General features: G+C 27.8%; 1 pseudogene; it reads right to left on the bottom strand.

The window, feature by feature from the left end:
* Positions 1–368: 368 nt before the first annotated feature.
* LOC123274047 lies at positions 369–8680 on the bottom strand (annotated as a pseudogene).
* Positions 8681–11488: the final 2808 nt, after the last annotated feature.

Below are 11488 nucleotides of genomic sequence, written 5' to 3'. Positions count from 1 at the left end.
ATGTCAATAGTTGACAAGATACAAGGTCATTTATTAATTATTGATATTTTAAAGATGTAAGCTCATCCCTGATGATACACTCATCAAGAGCTTTCATTTAGTACCCACATGCATTTTTGATATATATTTTCTCATATATACATATATATAATATATATAAATATATAAAATATATGAAAAGAAATTGATGTGGAGTACTCAAATGAAAGGTCTCGATGAAGTCTTTAACCATTAGAATGAGGCTCTTAAAAATGTCAATAACTGACAAGATACAAGGTCATTTTCTAAAATAGTTGAGTATAATATGCTTATAATCTTCAAATAATTTTTCTAATCCTTAAAAAAATTAAAAAAAATAATAAAATAATAAAAACAATAAATAATTACTCAGAAAGAGGTCGTACAGCAGGAGCAGTTGGATTGTTCTTCGGCCTAGGATTCACCAGCAGGCACTTCATAGGATGACCATCAAGCTGGCGGTTGTGGTAAGTCTCCACCGCCTTGGTAGCATCCTTCAAGGTCTTGTAGATAACCTCAGCGGTGCCCAGGTCCGAACTAACCTCGAGACGAGGAGCTCCCCGACATCCTCGAAGAGTTCCTTGATGTCCTCCTGCGTGACATTGGCCTGGAGGTTGCTGACCACGATCCTGTACCCAGTAGTCGAGGAGCTCTTGCTGCGAGAGTTTATCTCTGGCCTGGACTTCATGCTGTCCAGCCTGGACTTAACTCCCGGCTGCCTGGAGCTCCTGTAGTACTTGTCGTCATCCTCCAGGTCATCTTCGTCGATTATTGTCCGGGACTTGCTCTCGAAGCTCCAGTCATCGTCGTGGTAAGCGGGTTCTAGCCTCGGCAGAGATTGCGGCGCGCGGGCTACTACTTTTAGCTGTCTAGGGCGGTCTAGCTCCGCGGTTTTGCGCACAGACCTGCTGACTGGCCTCGACGAGGCCAGTCTTGAAGTGTTTACGCTGTTTTTGTTCGACCAGTTGTTCACGTATGATGGATTATTCTTCGTTCCGAAGAGTGGCGGCGGTGGAGGTGGGGCTGCGTACTCGTTGCTGACTGTTCTTCTTAGAGGAACCTAGAAAATTTTATTGAAATTTTTTAATGATTATTATTAAGAAATTAATCAATTTTTAACACAAATTTTAACATTTAGTAAATTGTGAAGGTTAGCATAAAATTTATATAAAATAAATTTTTTATAAAAAAAAATGTATATCGTATTTAATTTACTAATCAGCAACCTTGCAGTCACTACGTGACTGCAATTAATTGTGAACAATAAATAAATAAAATTTTGGTTTATAAAATAATGATTTTTGTTAAATTGAACTGTACTTTCTTAAATATTGATGTTTTTTAAGTTATAAGCTCATCATGGTGTTACACTTATTAAGAGCTTTCATTTGAGTACCAACATGCATTTTTTATATATTTTTCATGTATACATATATATAATATATATAAATATATAAAATATATGAAAAAGTTATGTGGGTACTCAAATGAAAGGTCTCGATGAGCGTATAATGTCGAGGTGAGTTTATATCTTTAGAAATGTCAGTAGTTGACGAGATACAAGGTCATTTCTTAATTATTGATATTTTAAAGGTATAAACTCATCCCGATGTTACTTCTGATTCAGAGCTTTCATTTGAGTACCCACATGTATTTTGATATATTTTTAATATATACATATATGTGATATATATATAAATATATAAAATATATGAAAATCGATGTGGGTACTCAAATGAAAGGTCTTGATGAGTGTAACATCGGAATGAGCTTATATATTTAATAATGTCAATAGTTCACAAGATACAAGATGATTTCTTAATTATCGATATTTTAAAGATGTAAGCTCATCTTGATGTTCTACTCATCAAGAGCTTTCATTTGTATACCCACATGCATTTTTGATATATTTTTCATATATTTATATATATGATATAAGGTAAAAGCCCCAATATATGATCATGTACCAGTATATGATCACTCCATGTATTTGTATATCTATATTCACAAATATAGGTATACAAATACATGGAGTGATCATATACTGGTACATGATCATATATTGGGGCTTTTACCTTATATAAATATATAAAATATATAAAATATATGAAAAATTCATGTGGGTACTCAAATGAAAGGTCTCGATGAGCGTAATGTCGGGATGAGCTTATATCTTAAAAAATGTCAATAGTTCACAAGATACAAGGTGATTTCTTAATTATTGATATTTTTAAAGATGTAAGTTCATCTTGATGTTCTACTCATCAAGAGCTTTCATTTGAGTACCCACATGCATTTTTATATATTTTTCATATATTTATATATATGATATATATAAATATATAAAATATATGAAAAATTGATGTGGGTACTCAAATGAAAGGTCTCGATGAGTGTAATGTCGGGGTGAGCTTATATCTTTAAAATTATCAATAGTTCTCAAGATACAAGGTAATATCATAATTATGTATCTAGAGATATTTTTAATGAAGTTTCTATACTTATCATAATAAATTGACTATCTAGAATGATATGGAAACCTTTAAAAGGCACAAATATCAACATTTGCATAACTAAACTCCATTAAAAAAAACCGATTTTATATGAATTAATAATATAGATTATTGTAAATCATCAAATTTTCTGATTTTATATTAAAAATTTACATTAAATTAGACATTTAGTAATTTTTAAATTTTTTCTATAAAACAAATTTATTAAAAAGAAAATTCTTAATCTCAAAAACTTTTAAATTATACTGATTAATTTAATTTCTAAAAAATAAAATAAAATTACCTGGAGATCCATAGAATAGTCATCCTGATACACCGGCTCCTCCGGATAATCCACAGGCGGGCGATAATTAACAGTCCTGCCACCACCAACCGGCATCGGTTGTCCCCCAAGATGGTTCATCGGAATGACATGCCTAGCCCCATGTTCAGGACCAGGTCCAGCTCCAGACAAGGGGTACGGAGCCAAGTTCCCCAACAGCGGCGGAATTTTATTAGTACTCAGCTGCAACTTACCATTTCTCCCCGACTTCCTTGAAATAGTCCCAAAAGAATTGCCGGGTTTCTTAAAACCGGAGCGCAATTTCTCTAACTTCAACCTCGCGTCCGATTGCTTGGCAATTTCTGCCAATTTATCTCTCGCGTCTGTCAGCTTCGCGCGATTCTTCTGAATTATCTTCATTCTGGCGTCTGTCACTACCGGGGGACGTTTTGGTCGGGTGATCACGGGAATGTTCGGTCTTTGACGACCTCTTGCCGGGCCATTGTGTACGCTAAAATTATTTAAAGTTAGTTCAATTAAATAAATTAAATTATTCAATTTATTAAATTTAATAAATAATTATAACACCAAAGTTAGCCGACGTTTTTAATTTTTTAATTATTAAATTAGAAATAAAAATATTTTTAAAAATTGCACTTACTAACTTGAGTTTTTAAAGTTTTTACAAATGAAAATTTTTTTTAAGATAAAGTACTCAGTAGTTGAACAGGTTTCAAAGTAAAACTTATTTGACCCTACTTTTAATACATAAAGATGTAATTATTGTTAAAATTAGTGATTTTTATGAAAATATAAACAATTTTGAATTGATTATATCTAAAGAAATATAACATATTATTGAATAATATTAAAAATAATACTGTGAATATTTAAAATGTTCATTTAAAAATGATAAATATTTGTATTTAATTATTTAATTACATTTTTTATGAATGACAAAGCAAATTTTAAATTATAAATCAAAAAAACTCAATTCAAAACGTTCAATAATTTTTAACTACACTAACTTTTAGTCATAAAAGTTATTTAAATTGCAGTAATTAATACAAATCACAATGCTGATCACTAATCTATAAACCTATTAGAGGTTATAGTGCTGTTAAACTTATACGGCCTCAACCTGCTCAGGTTATGGGTACCGCTTTGAAAATTTGGAGGTATAGTTGAACGCTAAAATTTAATATGAAAATTATAGTTTATATTTTTGCAAAAATATATGGGTGATTCTCTGTAAGGACGTCCTAAATCTGTACAAAATTGTCCGACCAAATTATTTTTGATTTTATTAGAAAAAAAAATTAACAAGGGCTACAAAACTATCAGCTTAATTATAATAAATAAACAGCCGAATTAATTTTACTTTTTCGATATTTGTGTATTTTTTGCCATATAACATGACAGGGGACTGATTGCCAGGGGACTGATTTTGCACGACTCATGATGCGAAGCATCAGAGAGTGCTTTACGATCGAAAAATTTTTTTCGCCTCATTTTGGCGGCTATTTTTATTATTATAGCCTTGTTAGTTCACGGAATCAAGATATTTTGCATACTATTGTCGAGATAATTTAATGGAGATTAATTTCATACTTTTTAAAAATTGATTTACTGCAATAGAATCGGAAAAAAACACCGAAATAGGTCAAAAAATTTTCCTGTCCGTCCTGTGTGAAACCCGGAAACACTGTAACTTGCGAAAAAATCCATTATTTGAGTTAAATTTTTTTTTTTTTTAATTCTAATCGACGATTGTAGGTCACTGAATGCGAATGATTAATTAATTCAGTGTCGTTTAATTGCAATTAATAAAAAACAAAAACTACAAGACTGTATATCTATATATATCCATGTAAAATTAACATGGATGGTGATATATCTATATCTATAGATATTATGTACATTTTATTCCACCAGGGGCGCTTGTGCAGTACCTTCCTACTACAGCTGTTTTTCGGCAACTAGAATTGAATTTGCGCGCAAGCGCGCGCCTCATATTTATTGTCATGATATATTTATGTGTCGTTTATGTATATTATATTCACTTTCAACCAATCAGAATGAGAATAAATATTTTCAACCAATCACATCACGAATAGATTGGTTTCACATCTATTTCATCTCTATTTTATTATGGGCTTAATTTTGAACGACTTAATTTTTTTTTTTTTTTTTATATTTCATAATTAAATGAGCATTATGAGTCGTGCACTTTTGGATTTTCCAAACTTTATTTTTTTTTATCAAATTGAGAAAAATCAAGCAAACTATTTCAATGCATTCAACTTTTTAAGTTCTCAATGAATGTTTACATTAATTAGAATAATATTAAGACTTATGGATTTAATTTTATAACTAAATTATAAATAAAAATAGCTGCCAGGGGACTGAGCTTTGAAGTGGCCCAGACACATATTTTCAGCACAAACGGTGCTTTGACACTAAATAAAATGACGATAAAGCGCTAACAGCCTTATGGTTATTAACTAAAGGCTAGTTAGATTCTTATAAACCTTACAAAAGGTAAAATAACACGCTGGATTTTTTTTTTGGCTTTGAACTTCTGGCAGGGGACTGATCTTAAAATGCCTGGGACAAACTTTGGTTTAATGAATTTAATGAAACAAATTAACTTTCGGTACTTTTTATTGAAGAAGATTGTTAGTTAACTAATTAAGATTATATAAACATTATGGACCAAATTATATATTATTGAGGAATAACTTAAAATTTAATCTTAAAGTTTTAATTTTAGGAATGGGACAGCCCAGGGGACTGACATTTCGGTGGTTTACGAATTTATAGCAAAAAAACTAAAATTTATTTCATTTTAGTTTTCAATGCTCCAAATAGAAATGTTTTTACTTTCGTAATAAATTTTTTAGTAACAAAATAACAATTTTTCTTATAAAAAATTCCTGGGACAGCAAAAACATCCTTACAGAGAATCACCCACACGGAAAAAAAGTAAACTGTAATAAATAACAGTCGATTTATAATAAGTAATGATCAACTGCTAAAAATTACCATTTCAAACAGTTAAATCGTGATTTTACTATTCACTTTAGAATATTTACCATTCAAACGTTACAATTTACTCTTTACATGGAAGAAAATACTATTTCAAACAGTAATATTCGCTATGTAAATGTCTAAAATGTTAAAGTATAATAATTAAGAATTCAGACTTTGATATTTATCATTTCGTAACTAAAAATGATCTTATGATATGTAAAAAGTATAAAAATAAAATGAGTAAATTTCTAATACAAAGCAACGTCAATATTTACAAAGTAAAATGGTAAATTTTAAACGCAACGCTAAAAATCAAACTGTAATTATTGACTTGCTTGGGCTGGTAAAATGTATATTTTAAAAGTATAATTTTTACTGTTTCAAATATTAAATTCTCCCAGAGTGGGACCCCCTTCTCTTTCATCTGAGTTCCCCTTCTCCTCATAATATGGACTATTTATTAAAATGGTAATTTTTACTGTTTGAAACAGTAATTTTTTAAGATGAAAGAGTCGTTATTTACTATAGTGACAGCTACTAATCACTTATTTTGGATATTAAATTATAAATTGTGGCTTTTATACTTTCTACATTAAGTTCTGTAATATTTATATTTTTGCCACCCTGATGTCCGCTTTACTGTTTGAAACTATAAAAACTAACCGGAATCCGAGTGAATATTACAGTTTACTTTTTTCCGTGCATATGTTATTTAGAAAAGACTATTTCATTAGATGGTACAATTTTTAACTTCCCGCTAAGAAAATTGAAAATTTTCAAAAATAGGGAAGTTATTGGTTTTACCCCATTTTTCGAAAATCGAGTTTTCATCAGATCTCGACGTTTTGAGGTCCTAGGAAGCTTCCCTGACTATTCCCGCGAGTGTGTGACTATGTCTGTATGTGTGTGTGCGTGCGTGTGTGTGTGTGTGTGTGTGTGCGTGCGTGTGTGTGTGTGTGTGTGTGTGTGTAAGTATGTAAACCTCTTATAACTTTTGAACGGTTGAACTGATTTCATCGCGGTTGGTGCCATTCGAAAGGGCTTTGCCAAACTTAGATTTCCTGTTAATTCGAACCGATTCGGACCGATAGATTTTGAGAAATTTGGAGAAATCTAAAAAAAAAATAAGAAAAAAAATTTTTTCTGGTGGTTTTTTTGGGATAACTTTTAAACGGCTCAACCGATCGATTCCAAAAACTAATCAGCTCTCAACCTTGAAAAATCACGTCGATCGCCGCCAATTCGGTCAAAATCGGTTGATTCGTTCGAGAGATATCGTGAACGAAAGAAAACCGAAAAGTGTTTTCGGAGTTACTCCGAAATTTCTAGTTTGACCAATTGAAACTTAGAAATTATTAATAAGGCTTAAAAAACTACGTAGAATGCCGCCAATCGCGTAAAAATCGGTTCATTTATTCAAAAGTTATTGCGGTTTGAAAATTCAAAAAATAGTGTTCTATCAAACTTCTATCAGACTTTTGAGCTCAAAGAGCTCAAAAGCATAGAAAAGGTATCTTTTTGAGCTCGGAGAGATTAAAACAACACACAGATTGTACTTTTGAGCTCGAAGAGCTCAAAAAAGCGGCCAGGTATTAACGGAATTAGTGGGAAGTTGCAGGGATGGCCTTTAGGGTCAACCGTTTTCCTAATTTTTTTTACTTAAAATGATAATACACCGTTTTTTTTTTTTTTAATGATTGTTTGGTTTACGATTTAGAACCTTTTTCATGAAAAAAATAGCATCTATCGGCGATTCTCGACATATCAACTTTTAAGTTAATAAAAATATAATTGTTTTGATTTATAATTGAAAAAACTTACAGAAATCTATTGCTGTATCATTTAATAATTATAAGATGCACATATTACTCATAATAAATTTACGGATTTTGTATTATAACAATTCGAAAAGTCTGTTCAAGTACTGGTCCCATTTTTATAAGTGTTCAAGTACTGGGTACTTTACCTTATCTGAAAATTTTTAGTTTTTTTTTTTTTTTTTTTTTTTTTCATTGAAAAAATTATTACAAGAATGAGAGAAAATTTGACTTGTAAAAAATTTACAATAATTTGTTTAAAAACTTTTTCTAAATTGTCTGTTAAATTCAGTTTCATAATTTTATGACATTAAAATTGTCAATTTTATAATTTTTGTTTTGTAATAATAAACTAGGTATAAAAAATTATTTTATAAAAATTGTATCTATAATTTTTTAGAGCTAAATTGCAATTTTTTAAATAAATTTTTCTTGCTCTAATTTGTGAGTTAAAAAATCTTTCATGAAAATTCATGTAGAAATTTTAATTCCTAAAAAAACTTGAAAAACAATACCTGAAATTTCTTAAAAATATTTTTTAGTTTTAATTAAATAATTTAAAAAAAAATAAAAAAATTAAAAACGTCGGCTAGCTTTAGTATTATAAATATTTAAGGTTAGTTTAATTAAATAAATGAAATTATTTTAATATTAATTATTTTTTAATTAAATAAAATAAATTAAATTAATCATTTTTTTAAAAACTTACCCACGATTAGACTTAATAGGAGCTCGTGGTGATTTTTTCTTTTTAATAATATCATCGAGAGCCATATCGGCCATATTATTTACGCTTACTTGATATAAGGCTGTTGACAGGCGGTCAACTGTTGTTAATTAATTTTTTATTATTTTCACGCGGTAATTTTTATTAAATTCTTTATGGTAACATTGAAACTGTTAATTAAAGTTTATTAAAATGGAGTTTGCACAAACACTAGTTTAATTGAAAGTTTGCAAGGCGGAGGATTGATTAAAACCATATAATCAATGATTAAATTATTTTATAAGTTTCTGCTGGCGGTCTGAGGAGTTAGTTTGAATTTTCGCCGCTAGGGCGCAGGTCAGAGAGCATGACGGGGGAGAAATAGGGAGAATCACAAAATGGCTGACCGGCTGATGGAAAAGACGCGTTCTATCGGGTATTCTTTATATTTTTGAGTTTCAATTGTTATTTTTATTTATTTATTACATTAAAGTATTAAAATTAGAAGTTAATTAGTAATTATTTAATTTATTTAACAGAAACAAACATTTTCTCTTGAAATTACATTTAAAAAATTGCATGACATTAAAACTAGCAGTCACTTGATTATTTTTTAGTTTTTCTTGACAAATAATTTTTGTTTCGAAAAATTATTTTTTAAAAATTGCATTTTATTAAAAATATTTATGAAAATTAACGGAGCACATATTTAATAGTTTTAGAAATTTATGAAAATAAATTGTGCAGCTATTTGATAATTTTAAAAATTAAAAAAAAAAATTGACATGTAGAAATTTAAAAAAAAATTGAAATTTTTAAAAATAATTTTTGGAAAAAATTATTTGTGAAAAAATTAAAAAGATGGTAAAAGTGACTACTAACTTTAACTTCTTTTTAATGTCATTAAAAATTTTATAACCAAATAATTATGGCCAATAATAACAAATTTAGCCGACATATTTGATTTTTTTCTTTTGCTTAATTTATTAAACTATAACTAAAATGAATTTTTAAAAAATTGAACATATAGTTTTTGAAGTTTTTAACAAATAAAAAATTTTTTTTAATAATTTCACAATACTAAAGTCACCCGACGATTTTAATATTTTGATTTTTTTTTAATAGTTAAATTAGAAAAAAATATTTTTAAAAAATTGCATTTACAGTTTTTAAGATTTTTTACTAGTGAAATTTAAAAAAAAATTTTTTTTTAATCATTTTTTTCAATAAAAGAAATTCTAAAAATTTTTAAATGTCGGCTAACTTAATTTTCATAATAATTTTCTAAATAAAAAAAATCATTAACATTTTTAGATTTCAGCTAACTTTATTTTCATTTATGGCCAAAAAAGAAATAAGAAAAAAAATTGAGATCTAGAAAATAAAAAAATAAAAATGCGGTTTGTTTAAAATAATTCTTTTGAACAAATCTTTTTGTTAAATAAAATTAAAAAATTGTCATAAAATATTATTAAAATTATTAAATATCTGCTAATTTAATTTTAAATAATTATTTAGGTTTATTTTGTTCATAAAAGTTGTGTTTTTTTGTGTAAATAGTGGTTAATGTGTTAAATCGTGAGTAAAAAGTGAGAAATTATTTTTTTTTGTGATTTGATTTAAGAAAAAAAAATTTATTTTTTAAGTGAAGTGAAATAAAAATTGAATTATTAAGAAGAAAATTTATTTTCTTAACTGGATAATTTTAAGTTTGATTTTTTATAATTTTTATTAAATAAAAATAATATTTTAATTAATTAATAATTTAAATTTTTAATTTTTTTTAGAAGAAACTTCAAGAGCTGCAGATTTGGTGAGTCAAAATTTAACAATCCAATTTTTATAACAATTTATTGTCATTTTTTTTTCAATTTTATTTTTATAATTTCTTATTATTAATTTCTATAATAACAAACACGAATATTTATCATTTTTTCTGCAATTTTAAAAATTGCCGCCATTTTAATACTGACTACCGCGCCATCTTTCTGTCATCAAACCTATTTCAACCACATGGCAATTGTTGGTCTTGTTGGTGGATTTAAATTACACCAACCACGTTTTCCAAGTGTAAAAGTGAAATTTTAAACAAAACAGTTTATTAATTATTAATAATAATAGTTAAAATTAAGTTTTTTAATTAAGTGATTTTTTATATCAGTTTTGCAATATAATAATCATGGTGGCGATTGGTAAAAAGAACGTAAATATTTAATATTATTATTAAAGTTGTTATGTTTTATTACTAAAATAATTTTTAATTATTTATTATATTGTATTTAATTTATTACAATAAATATCAGATAACAATTTTTTAATTTAAGAAACTTACCATATAAAATTTTACCAATTTATAAATATATAAATAATTTTTTTTTTTCAAAACCTGTAAATATAATAATCAATTTTATTTTTAAGAATTTTTTAAGTTTAAAATTTATAATTTAAAAAGAAAAATATTTCATGAATAATATTTAATATGTAAAAGTTAAAAAAGGCATTTTTTACATTCTTAGCGAAAAATTTTGTTAAAAATTAATTCAAAAAATGATACTAAAATTTAGAGCTATAATAATTTTTAGAATTTTTTTTATCAAATAAATTGTGGTAAAAAAAATTTACTTAAAAAATTCAATCTTTAGAAGCTCTAAAAAATTATAAATGCAATTTTTTAAAATAATTTTCTAGACCTATTTTATTAAAAAAAAAAAGTAAAAAATCTCGTCCAAGTGTTAGCTAATTTTAGTGTCATAAAAATTGGATATTTTTTTATAAACAAAAATTTGATATTTATTATTAATTATCAATACTAATAACAAAATACCTTGCAGTACCTCAATCAGGAGAAGGAGCGCAGCGGGATCTCCTGACCCGAAAAGCAGCCTTAAAAAGCTGCAACTGTCATCATTAAAGACTTCTGAAAACTCTGCATTCTAAAAAAGGAATTTTACCTTATCGCGAGCCAAGAAACCGCAAGCGAGCGCAAAAGGTAGAGTCTGGCATAAAAACTTTTTACCACGTCGTAAAGACATTCCATTCCTCCTACACGAGCCAATAAACTGGAAGCACCGATATTACAAAATATTCAGCCGGAAGGTAGGTCGTGCCAAGGCAATGAAAGATTTCGCGGCAATGAAGC

The sequence above is a fragment of the Cotesia glomerata genome, unplaced genomic scaffold, assembly GCF_020080835.1.
Source record: "Cotesia glomerata isolate CgM1 unplaced genomic scaffold, MPM_Cglom_v2.3 scaffold_195, whole genome shotgun sequence".
Classification (NCBI taxonomy): Eukaryota; Metazoa; Arthropoda; class Insecta; order Hymenoptera; family Braconidae; genus Cotesia; species Cotesia glomerata.
The sequence above is the reverse complement of the archived record's forward strand: the minus strand, read 5'-3'. Positions and strand labels throughout refer to the sequence as shown.